The sequence below is a fragment of the Bos javanicus genome, chromosome 18 (assembly GCF_032452875.1).
Source record: "Bos javanicus breed banteng chromosome 18, ARS-OSU_banteng_1.0, whole genome shotgun sequence".
NCBI lineage: Eukaryota > Metazoa > Chordata > Mammalia > Artiodactyla > Bovidae > Bos > Bos javanicus.
This window is the reverse complement of record NC_083885.1, coordinates 50,427,699-50,440,613: the sequence shown is the minus strand read 5'-3', so window position 1 is coordinate 50,440,613 and position 12,915 is coordinate 50,427,699. Positions and strand designations below refer to the sequence as shown.

Below are 12,915 nucleotides of genomic sequence, written 5' to 3'. Positions count from 1 at the left end.
AACCCAGACCCTTTACTCCCCACCCCAGCCTGGGTTAAGGAATCTCCTTTGGGCTCCTCCTAGAAAAGGCATGAATCTTATTATCACCCCTTAATGCCTTAAGAGAGGTGTCATCGACATCGGATGAAGAAACTGGGGCAGAAGAAAGTCAAGGTGACCTGCTCAAGGTCACGTAGGTATCTGTTGTTTGGGGCTGTTCTTTCCCTATTCCTCCATCCCTACTCCAGAACCTGCCTGGTACAGACTAGTTGTCCTGGACTATGATGAAATAAAGGAGTGAGCCCCCGCTGATGCCCACCCTCCCTATCGGGTACGACCGCGCACTGCGACACCCCCCATCCACTCCCACTAGCTTCTTCTGCCGTCACACAGGACTTCCACCAGGGGGCGCTCTCCTCCCTACCAGTCACCGGACGTGAGCGTCGTGAGCTGGAGAAGGGAGCTGACCAGAGACTCGGGAGAGACCCCGAGACTGGAGGGAGCTGGAACCTGCGAGGGATACCCGTACCTATTGCCCGGTGAGGGTTCCTGGGTTCAAATCCCGGCACCGACCTTGAGAAGCTGTGTAACCTCGGGCAGGCCAGCTAAAAACCTCCCTCTAGTTCAGTTTCTCATTTGGAAAAGGACTGACGGCCGATCCCGGCAGGCAGCGTACGTGCTATACCGCTCACTGCTGTGTCGTTCTGGGTGTGCGTCCGCGTCAGGTGTGGCCCTCGGATCTCACAACAGCCCAAAGCAGTCTCCACCACCGTTTTCTACAGAAATTCAGTTACACAAGTAGCAGATGATTATAAACTCAAAAATCTCAAAACACCGGGAGTTCCCTGACGGCCTAGTGAACTGTGTAGCTTGGCCAAAAAAAAAAAAAAAAAAAAAATCTCAAAGACTGCAGGGAAAGAATCCCTTCAACTCCTCATTCCCTGGCCCTGACCATTTCAGCCCCCAGGCTTAGCCTTCAAGCCCGGGAAACACCTAAGAGGTTACTCATGTTCTCAGATTTGTTGCCGGAACCCGTGTGGACTGGTTCCACTATTTTCTATCTTTCTACCAAAGGAGACTCACCCTTAGATAGCTGACAGAAAGCCCTGCCCAGGGACAGGAGGTCACTGGCTCCCAGTGTTACTTTGGAAATGTCACATTCCACTTGGTCTCCAAATTTCAAGTAAATTCCACCTGCATTTAGGGCTACGTGTTATTTCAATATGCCCCAGCTTCCAGAGGAGAAGGAAATGGCAACCCACTAGAGTATTCTTGCCTGGGAAATCCCATGGACAGAGGAGCCTGGCGGGCTATAGACCATGGGGTTGCAAAGAGTTGGACGTGGCTTAGTGGCTAAACACACACACGTGCCCAGCTTCCAGAATAATTGGCTGGAGGAGAGCCAAAGGGCCAGGATGCAGAAGGGCATTCTGTCTGTGCCTAGGGCTAGAGGCCCCAGTGAACCCCAGTCTCCCCCTCTTAACTCCAAAGTGGATGCCAGCTAGCTCTGTGCTCAGGCCTGGCTGGGCCATGCTGGGGTCACAGTGGTAACATAGACAGCTTTGCCCTCTAGTCGGGTAGTCAGATCAGTCACGCTGACTGCCCAGTGTGGTCTGGGCTGGGACGGGGGTGGTATAGGCAGAGGGGTCAGACCCCGTATGGGGAAGGTACCGGGGACTGTGGGAATCCACAAAATGTGCCTGCCCCAGCCTGGGAGTAGTGGGGATCAGGGAGGGCTTCCTAGGAGGCAGCATCTCAAGTAACCCTGAGAGAACTACTCTAAGGAGGTGAGGAAAGGGCCCAGATTATATCAAAGTTTTGCAACAAAGAGCACATTAAAAGATTATTGTTAATTAAAGAAAACCAGATATCCTAAGTTAAGTAATTTAGCACTTTTCTTTGTATGGGAAGGTGCAAGAGTCCAGGCTCAATGAAATCGTTCCTTTCATATGCACCTCAGCTATCTTAGGGCCAGTATCCTGTGATTCACATCTTGAGCTGTCCTGGGGCTCATCGTAGGGTGTGGCTGCAGTCTGATGGCTGCTCAGTTCAGTTGCTCAGTCGTTTCGGACTCTTTGCAGCCCCATGGATTGCAGCATGCCAAGCTTCCCTGTTCATCACCAACTCCTGGAGCTTGCTCAAACTCTTGTGCATCAAGTCGGTGATGCCATCCAGCCATCTCATCCTCTGTCGTCCCCTTCTCCTCCTGCCCCAAATCCCTCCCAGCATCAGAGTCTTTTCCAATGAGTCAACTCTTCGCATGAGGTGGCCGAAGTACTGGAGTTTCAGCTTTAGCATCATTCCTTCCAAAGAAATCCCAGGGCTGATCTCCTTCAGAATGGACTGGTTGGATCTCCTTGCAGTCCAAGGGACTCTCAAGAGTCTTCTCCAACACCACAGTTCAAAAGCACTAATCCTTTGGTGCTCAGCTTTCTTTATGGTCCAACTCTCACATCCATACATGACCACTGGAAAAACTAGCAGTTTTTGGCTGCTAAATGGCAGGTATTCCTCTCCTTCCTGCATGCCCTTAGGGCTTGCTGGCTCCTATTGGAGGGCTGAAATCCCTGATGACTGTGACATCCTTGTTTGCTGATACAGTACTGATATGGTAGGAGATACTCCATTTCTCACTATAAAAGAATAAAAAAGAAAAAATCTGATAGATTAAAGAAAAATAGGATGAGGATAATGACAGAGTTTAAAAAAAAAAAAATGAAGTGAGTCTCAGGGGTTTAAAATCAAAGTGTCCACTAAGTTGCTTCTGTCTGGCAGCTCTAGGGGAGAATCTGTCCCCTGCCTCTTCCAGAACCTAGAGGCTGCCCATGGTCCTTGGCTCATGGCTGCATCAGGTAATATCTGTTTCTGTTATTGCAATCTCCGTCTCTGACTCTGACCCTTCTGTCACCCCTTATAAGGACCACTGTGATTACAATGGGCCACCAGAAGAATCCAGAATAATCTACCCATCTCAAGATCCTTAATTTAATTACACCTGCAAAGTCTTTTTTAGCAGGTAAGGGGAGCACATTTTGAGTATGAGGGCAGGGGCATCTTTTGGGGAAAGTGAAAGTTGCTCAGTCATGTCCAACTTTGCAACCCCATGGACTGTAGCCCACCAGGCTTCTCTGTCTGTGGAATTCTCCAGGCAAGAATACTGCAGTGGGTTGCCATTTCCTCCTCCAGGGGATTTTCCCAAGCCAGGGATCTAACCCAGGTCTCTTGCATTGCAGGCAAATTCTTTACCTTTTGAGCTACCCTGGGAAGCCCATCTTTGGGGGAGGGGGCTGTTATTCAGCGTCCTGCTCTGGGACAGAGCAGATCCAGAGACCTCAGTCTCTTAGAGAATTCCTTCAGGAATCAAATCATGGGATTCCTTTGGCTAGAACTTCCCTCTGCACTCACTCTCTTCCTCCCTTCAGTTCCTCTGTTGAGTTTATCACCGTTTCTTCTTAAATCAACATTGGGTTTTACATTATCAGGACTGTGTAATAGAGTTCACAGCTGGGCCATGTAATGACTTATAGCTACATGTTCTTTCTCCTGCAGGCGTTTTTCTTAATATTGATAACAGCTTTATCTTTTGTTTGTTTACTTTTCTAAGCACTGGCCAGTATTTGATCCCCAGATTTTGACATAACCGGAAACTTTCACTGTGATCAAGCATATCAGTGAATCATCATGAGACTAAAAACCTCATGGGTCACTTTGGAAGGATACTGAGGAATAAATTCATTTTGGGGGAAAGTTGATATATATAAAGGGAAGAATCAAGCATTTATTTTGCTTTTTAAAAATAAAACTGTACTTTGGGGGCTCCCCTCCTCTTAAGCTGAAGATCTTGATTCTTATTTATTTGCTTTATCTTCAGTGTATCATCTATATCTACTTATGCATCAGAATCATATGGCTGTATCATATTTCATACACGCTTGTACTATGATTCGTTTTAAGTTAATTTTGGGTGTGGTGTGAAATAAAACTAAGATCATGGCATCCAGTTCCGTCACTTCGTGGCAAATAGATGGGAAACAATGGAAACAGTGACAGACTTTATTTTCTTGGACTCCAAAATCACGGCGACTACAGCCATGAAATTAAAAGATGCCTGCTCCTTGGAAGAAAAGCTATGACCAACCCAGACAGCATATTAAAAAGCAGAGACATTACATTGCTGACAAAGGTCCGTCTTCTCAAAGCTATGGTTTTTCCAGTGGTCATGTATGGATGTGAGAGTTGGACTGTGAAGAAGGCTGAGCGCTGAAGAATTGATGCTTTTGAACTGTGGTGTTGGAGAGTCCCGTGGACTGCAAGGAGATCCAACCCGTCCATCCTGAAGGAAATCAGTCCTGAATATTCATTGGAAGGACTGACGCTGAAGCTGAATCTCCAATACTTTGGCCATCTGATGCAAAGAACTGACTCACTGGAAAAGACCCAGATGCTGGGAAAGAATGAAGGCAGGAGGAGAAGCGGATGACAGAGGACGAGATAGTAACTCAGTGGCATCAGCAACTCAATGGGTATGAGTTTGAGCAAATTCCAGGACATAGTGAAGGACAGGGAAGCCTGGTGTGCTGCTGTCCATGGGGTCGCAGAGTTGGACACGACTCAGCGACTGAACAATAACAACAAATGGCTTCCAGTCCCATCATGTCATGGCAAATTGAAGGGGGAAAAGTGGAAGCAGTTATATATTTCTTTTCTTTGTGACCCTATGGACTGTAGTCCCCCAGGCTCCTCCATCCATGGGATTCTCCAGGCAAGAATACTGGAGTGAGTTGCCATTCTCTTCTCCAGGGGATCTTCCTGACCAAGGAATTGAACTTGCATCTCCTGCACTGCAGGCAGATTCTGTACCATTGAGCCACCAGGGAAGAGGCTTGAATGGATAGTCTGTAGGAAAGCGAATTGTCAAAAAGATGTTTTCATCTCAGCTTGACAAAAATATGAAATATTCGACAAAAAATAAAGCTTGATGGGATTTTGATTGTGTTCAGAATTCTTTATTCTACAGATCAGTGGAGCACTGACACTTCAGCAATCTTGATTCATCTGATTCTTGAACATGACGTATGTCTCATTGATTCAGTCTTACTCAGTTACCCTACTAATATTAGGTGGTTTTCAGTGTACAGGTCTTACACATATTTTATCAGATTTATGCCTTAGTCTCTCATGATTTAGATGTGATGGAAAATTATGTATATTTTGTTTCAATACATATGAAAAAGTACCCACAACAAATGAGTATCTGCCCAATGAATTGTTAAAAAGTGAAAACCCAGGTTAAGAGACAGAACGTAGCCTGCATCCCTGATGCCCCTCTACTGGCCCTCCCCATGACTCCTGCCTCTCTCTTCCCAAAGAAAAGCATTTTCCTGACGTTCATGGAGTTTTGGTGTGTTTAGCCTTTTACCTCCTAAGTAGGGCTACTTACCTGCCTGTTTTTGTGGAACTTTGCATAAATAAAACATTTAGTACATATAGTTTTGTATTTTCTTTGCTTAAAGTTATGTTTTTTTTTTTCTTTTAAGTTTAAAAAAAATATGATAACAAATTTACAGGAGACTTGGAAAATAGAGAACAAGGTTACATATAGTTCCACTATCAAAGTTATGTTTTTGAGATTCTTTCCTGTTGCTGTTGTTGTTAAAGAGAAAACATTTTTAACTTAATTTAATTTTTAAAACTTTTTGGCCATGGGTGGAGCTTGTGGGATCTTAGTTCCCCAACCAAGGATTGAACCCAGGCCCCAGGGCAGTGAGAGTGAGGAGTCCTAACCACTGGACCGTCAGGGAATTCTCTCATCCTTTTTATTGTGTGAAACTGCAGTTCATTCATTTTTCTTGCTTTATAGGAATTGATTTTATGACTGTGGCAATGTACCTGTTTTGGTCTTTTGCCTTTATTATTATTATTGCCTTCATTTTTATGTAGGTATAATTTACATACAGTAAAGTGCAAACAAAGCTTTTAAGTGGACAGCTTAATGAGACATGTTCATAACAGATAAAGAATTTTTTGGTATCCTGGACCTCTCTGTCCTGCCCTTTCTCAGTGATAGCCACTGAGTGGAACCACTGTTCTGACTTCATCTAGAGTACTTTTGCCTGTTTCAAAATTTCACCTAAATTCAAATTGTTTGTCCACTTTTAAATTGGGTTATACGTTCTCTCATTACTGAGTTTTGAGAGCTCTTAATAAATTCTGGATGAAAGTCCTTTTATTAGATTTAAACAACCCTTCACCTAAATGGAGCCACGTGTGATATGTAGTATGCATTCTTTTTCTAAATTTTAAAACTTTGGGGGCAATACAGTTTTAAATGTACAGAAAAGTTTCAAAAATGAATATAATTCAAATAACATCCATTTGGTGGCTCTTTATCCAGATTAGCATCGGGTTAACATTTTATTTCATTTCCAATATCATTTGACTCTCCTCTCTCTCTTTGTCTCATATCTATCTAACATTTTCCTGAATCATTCAGGATACATGACTGCACACAACATGGCCTTTTACTCCTAAATATTTCAGTGTATATTTCCTAAGAACAGAGATGTTTTCTCATACAGCTGCAGTCTGGTTATCAAGTTTAGTGATGTTAAGTTAACACTGATACAATACTTTCATCTCTACTCTTTATATTCCAACTTTGTCAATTTGAGAATCAATTGACAACTTTGAAAAAAGAAGTTGGGGAATCCCTGGTCCTCCCGGTGTGCTTTCACTGCCGAAGGCCTGAGTTCAATCTCTGATTGGGGAACTAAGATCCCAGAAGCCACAAGGCCAAAAAGAAAAATTAAAGTGGCTGAGGCTGAGTTGTGCTGTTGTCTGAGTGATCCACACTCCAGAGGCATCACAACAGCCAGTGGCAAAAGCCCTGAAACCAGACCCCTGGGGGTGATCCAGCAAAGTGGCCTTGATCAGATTCCTCAACAAAAAGATGGGGACACTTTTAGGAATACATAATCGGAAGTATTTACCAGTGAGAACGGATACAACGTCTGGACTTTGCTTCAAAGTAATTCTGATTTGGCGGGGTGTAGGAGGAGGGGATTGTTGAGAGTATGGATGAAACAAGATTGGCCATGAGTTGATCAGTGTTGAACCAGGATGATGGATACATCATCACCAGTTTTTTAAAAAAATATATCAATTTATTTATGTATTTTCGGCTGGGCTGGGTCCCCTTTGCTTCTCGGGTTTTTCCTTAGTTGTGGTGGGCTGGTGGCTACTCTCTGGCTGCAGTGCACAGGCTTCTCATTGCGGTGACTTATCTTGTTGCGGAGCATGGGCCCTAGGGTGCAAGAGCTTCAGCAGCTGTGGCTCGTGGGCTCAGTGGTTGTGGCTCCTGGGCTCTAGAGCTCAGACTCACTAGCTGTGGTGCATGGGCTTAGTTGCTCAGTGGCATGTGGAATCTTCCCAGATCAGAGATCAAACTGTGTGTCCTGCATTCGCAGGTGGATTCCTTACCACTGAACCACCAAGGAAGCCCCATCATCCAGTTTTGGGTATGCCTGAGTGCTCCATAGTAAGATTTTTTTCCCCAAAGAAAGAAGAATAAAATAAAAGTGGAGAAGGGTGGAAATTATTGTTAATTAACTGCCTTGAAGGTCTGTTAGGAGGAGGTATTAAACAAGTTATTTGAATGGAATCTAAGTAAGCCATTTAGATCAGTGCCTAGCCCATTTTAAATGCTATATATTAACTATTTATGGCAGAAAGTGAAGAGGAACTAAAAAGCCTCTTGATGAAAGTGGAAGAGGAGAGTGAAAAAGTTGGCTTAAAGCTCAGTATTCAGAAAACGAAGATCATGGCATCCGGTCCCATCACTTCATGGGAAATAGATGGGGAAACAGTGGAAACAGTGTCAGACTTTATTTGTGGGGGCTCCAAAATCACTGTAGATGGTGACTGCAGCCATGAAATTAAAAGACACTTGCTCCTTGGAAGGAAAGTTATGACCAACCTAGATAGCATATTCAAAAGCAGAGACATTACTTTGCCAACAAAGGTCCATCTAGTCAAGGCTATGGTTTTTCCAGTGGTCATGTATGGCTGTGAGAGTTGGACTGTGAAGAAAGCTGAGCGCCAAAGAATTGATGCTTTTGAACTGTGGTGTTGGAGAAGACTCTTGAGAGTCCCTTGGACTGCAAGGAGATCCAACCAGTCCATTCTGAAGGAGATCAGTCCTGGGTGTTCATTGGAAGGACTGATGCTAAAGCTGAAACTCCAATATTTTGGCCACCTCATGCGAAGAGTTGACTCATTGGAAAAGACTCTGATGCTGGGAGGGATTAGGGGCAGGAGGAGAAGGGGACGACAGAGGATGAGATGGCTGGATGGCATCACCGACTCAATGGACGTGAGTCTGAGTAAACTCCGGGAGTTGGTGATGGACAGGGAATCCTGGCGTGCTTCGATTCATGGGGTCGCAAAGAGTCGGACACGACTGAGTGACTGAACTGAACTGAACTGTCGTTGTTGCTCAGCCGTGTTCCACTCTTTGCGATCCCATGGACTTCAGCACACCAGGCTGCCCAGTGCTTCCCCATCTCCCGGACCTTGCTCAGACTCATGTTCATTGAGTCAGTGATGCCATCCAACCATCTTACCCTCCGTCGTCCTCTGTAATAGCCCCTTTTTATCTTGTTCTCTCTTCCTCCAGAAGCAGTTCCAACAGAACACCACCAGGTGGCGCTATCTCACAGCTTCATAGGGAGTCAGGCGCAAGAGACGCTCAGCTCTGAGAATGACTTCCACTCTGTTGCTTCCTGGCTAAGATCTTGGACATTTACTATCTCTGCATTTTGTTTTATTTATTTCTAAAGTGGGGACAGTAATAGGCTGGTTCAGTGACAGTGATGTAAAGTGTCTGATGCATTGTCTGGTGCATACCTTTCCAGGCACCTGTTTCTGGGGCTGGATCTGGCCCTGGGCAGTGTTTCTCATCTCTCCTTAGGGGACTGTCCATCTGCCCAAGTGATTGGGAGAATCTGGAGAGGTTACAAACAAAGTGAGAGATTTCTCCCCTAGCCTTACCACATGCATTCCTTTCATTGTTGTTGTTGCTTGGCTTCACAGCATGTGGGATCTTAGTCCCCTGACCAGGGATCAAACCCAAGACCCCTGCATTGGAAGTGTGGAGTCTTAACCACTGAACTGTCAGAGAAGTTCCTGGCATGAATTGCTATTACAGATCAGCCCTCCAGCCACAAACAACACAGTCTTCCTATAAGACAGGAAGTTTTAGAAATCCACTCCCCCCTCCAATTTTTAATTTTTAAAAAATTTTATTTATTTTAATTGGATGGCAAATATCCCCCTCCCCCAGATTTTTTGAGAGGCGATTTACATTTGAGTCTGTAAGAATCTGACCTGAGTTAGAATTACCATTCTATTACCTGTAACCTATGTTATCTCACCAGTCTGCCCCTCAATTTTCTCCTTTATAAAATGAATATCTATATGTAAAACATACTTCTCACAATAGTATCATGAAGATTCAATATGATGCTACACGGAATAAATAGCAGCGTTTGGGAATTCCCTGGTTTCCAATGTTTAGGACTTGGCACTTTCACTGCTGGGGCCTAGGTTCAATCCCTGGTCAGGAAACTAAAGATCCCATGAACTTCACAGGATGGCCAAAATAAAATAAAATAAAAGCAGCTTTTATTAAGATACTGAGATGATTAAGCTAACATTTTGAGAGCTTATTATGTGTAGGGCACATAGTAACACTGTGATTCCCATAGTGACATCATGAGACAGATATTAATATTAGCAATGATCCCTGTATTATAGGAGAAGGTACTGAGGCTCAGAGAGGTAAAGTTACTTGCTGAAGGTCACACAGCTGGTACCACAGCAACTTTGGGATTTAAACGCAGGCAGCTATGGCACCCCACTCCAGCACTCTTGCCTGGAAAATCCCATGGATGGAGGAGCCTGGTGGGCTGCAGTCCATAGGGTTGCTAAGAGTCAGACACGACTGAACGACTTCACTTTCACTTTTTCACTTTCATGCATTGGAGAAGGAAATGGCAACCCACTCCAGTGTTCTTGCCTGGAGAATCCCAGGGGCAGGAGAGCCTGGTGGGCTGACGTCTATGGGGTCACACAGAGTCGGACACGACTGAAGTGACTTAGCAGCAGCAGTAGCAGCTTGTCTCCAGAATCTAAACCACTAACTATTATGCTAGTCTAGCCACCCTCCTCCTCTTAAACCACCTTGCATGCCCAGAAGTCAAGTTTCTTCTGGACCTGAGGTCTTTGAACAGCCAGAGCACCTCCATCCTGGCCACCTCCTGGATAGGAAGGGGTGATTCAAGAAGTACAAAACCCTCCCTTTGACCATGAACACCTCCACCTTAATTGTCCATCAAGGTCAGTGGGAATCCTTGTTGAAACGCAGGCTGCTGACCCACTCCCAGGGTTTCTGATTCAGTGGGTCCAGGGTCTGGCCTGAGAATCTGCATTTTTAACGGGTTTCAGGTGATGTTGATGCTAGTGATCTCAGCAACAAGACTGAAGGAAGCTGTGTCCCTGACTGACCACATGGAGGGGAGCCACCTGCCATCTTAGACAACATGCCTACTTCAGGAGGGTCACGAAAGAGAATGAGAACCTTCTATTTTACTTAAACCATTGTATTTTAGGATCTTACAGTTATAGCAACTTGGCCTTTACATTAATATAGACCTTCTCTGGGCCTTCTTATCTTTTTATTTATTTATTTTTGGTGGTGTTGGCTCTTTGGTGCTGCACACAGGCTCTCTCTAGTTTCAGCGAGTAGGGGCTACTCTTCGTTGCAGAGCACAGGCTTTAGGGGCACAGGCTCAGGAGCTGTGGTGCACAGGCTTACTGCTCTGCAGCATGTGGGATCTTCCCGGACCAGGGGTTGAACCCATGTCCCTTGCATTGGCAGGCAGATTCTTATCCACTGTACCACCAGGGGAGTCCTGGGCTTTCTTCTTGGAAATGTTCTGATGGATACCTTAGGTCCCATCTACAGTCAGTAACATGGCTGACATTTGTCTATAGATGACCAGCTCCGTTGACTCCATCAGGTGTCTAGCACTCTGATGACTGTTGCTGAGAGGCACACCCTCCAGGGTGGGGTCCAAACAGTGAATGGGTGTGTGGCTGTGCAGGCTGTTCCCTGCACACGGAGTGAGCAGCAAATGCAGCCTGCTTACACTTCAGCTGCCAAGTCACACACCTTGAAGCAGAGCTGCATCCAACCACAGGAGGGCAGTTTTGTTTTGTTTTGTTTTTCCCAAGAAAGCATTGCTCGCCAAACTTTGCACTTTCAGGTATGGCTCTGCCCAGATGAGATCTTGCTTCCATCTAGAGGGAGAGCCTTTTTCTGATTAACACAAAGGCACCCCATTGGCCCTGAGCTTAGATTCAAGAACCAGGAGTTGTCAAGATTTCTGGTATTACCGACAAGCTCTGTGGAGTTCTGTAACTGAGTGAGGGCTAATATGCCCACAGCAGAGAAAGTCAACCTCTGATAGCAGGTGTTTGCAACAAAGTAAAGCTTTATTTGTGGGGCTTTCCTGGTGGCTCAGATGGTAAAAAAAAAATCTCCCTGCAATGTGGGAGACTCAGGTTCGATCCCTGGGTAGGGAAAACCCCCTGGAGAAGGGAATGGCAACCCACTCCAGTATTCTTGTCTGGGAAATCCCATGGACAGAGGAGCCTAGTGGGCTACAGTCCATGGGGTCGCAAAGAGTCAGGCATGACTGAGAGACTTAACATGCATGCATTTGTAGGACAGCAAGCAAGGAACTGGGAGACAAACCTCAGATCCACTTGAACCTGGTCTTCAAGTTAAGGATATTTTAAAGAGGAAGATTGACAGAAAAGATTGAGCATCATCTTCTGATCTTTCTTAATCATAGTTCCAGGAATCAGGATGTCTTCAGTTAACAATTATTTGGCCAAGTAGCCCATGGCTTAGGGATCCCTGAGTTCATTTTGCCCTGGGGAAACCACCTGAGCTTATAGTATATCTTTAAGAGCAGTTTTAGTGCACTAATGATATGACAACAGCAATCTTAGTCATCTGATTGTGGTGAAGTAGTGTTGGAGAAGGCAATGGCACCCCACTCCAGTACTCTTGCCTGGAAAATCCCATGGATGGAGGAGCCTGGTGGGCTGCAGACCATGGGGTCGCTAACAGTTGGACACAACTGAGCGACTTCACTTTCACTTCTCACTTTCATGCATTGGAGGAGGAAATGGCAACCCAGTCCAGTGTTCTTGCCTGGAGAATCCCAGGGACGGGGGAGCCTGGTTGGCTACCATCTCTGGGGTCGCACAGAGTCAGACACGACTGAAGTGACTTAGCAGTAGCAGCAGCAGTGTTCAGTCAGGCAGACTCTGGGAGATGGGGAGGGACAGAGAGCCCTGGTGCACTCCAGCCCATGGGGTCGCAAAGAGTCAGACACGACTTGGCAATGGAACAGCAACAACAGCACAGGATTGAGGTTAGAGGGGGTGAGGATGGGACTGAGGCTTGAGGAGACACGCAAGGGAAGAAAGTCTTGGAAAGAGGAATTAAATCATAAATGTGGTAAGGGAATCAGTTTTAGGGGGACTTGATTTCCTTCCCAAGAATTGAAGCACCCCCCAGGGGTCGAAGCTGAATGTCTGAGACATAGTAAGAAGTCAATAGAGGAACTCACCAAAAAAAAAAAAAAAAGAGTTGAAACAACTCCAGGGTGACTTGCGTAAGAGGGGTTAAGTTCACAAACAACACACTGGCCCATCACACCATTTGCAATAGTATTCTTTTCCTGACAAACTGACCCTGAAATAGGAAACAAGGCCTCCAAATCATTAAAAAAAAGGGCACCAGAGAGTCAACCTTCATAGCTATTAATAACACTCCAGCCAGGTACATGCACAAACGTGGAGCTT

At 45.4% G+C, this 12,915-nt stretch overlaps 1 long non-coding RNA gene across 1 annotated transcript; it reads left to right on the top strand.

Moving 5' to 3' along the window:
• The first annotated feature begins 443 nt into the window (after window positions 1-443).
• LOC133230633 (uncharacterized) lies at window positions 444-3,816 on the top strand. Its single transcript, XR_009730908.1, has 2 exons — window positions 444-518; window positions 2,898-3,816. It is a non-coding gene; the product is annotated as an uncharacterized LOC133230633 (long non-coding RNA).
• The last annotated feature ends 9,099 nt before the right edge of the window (window positions 3,817-12,915 follow it).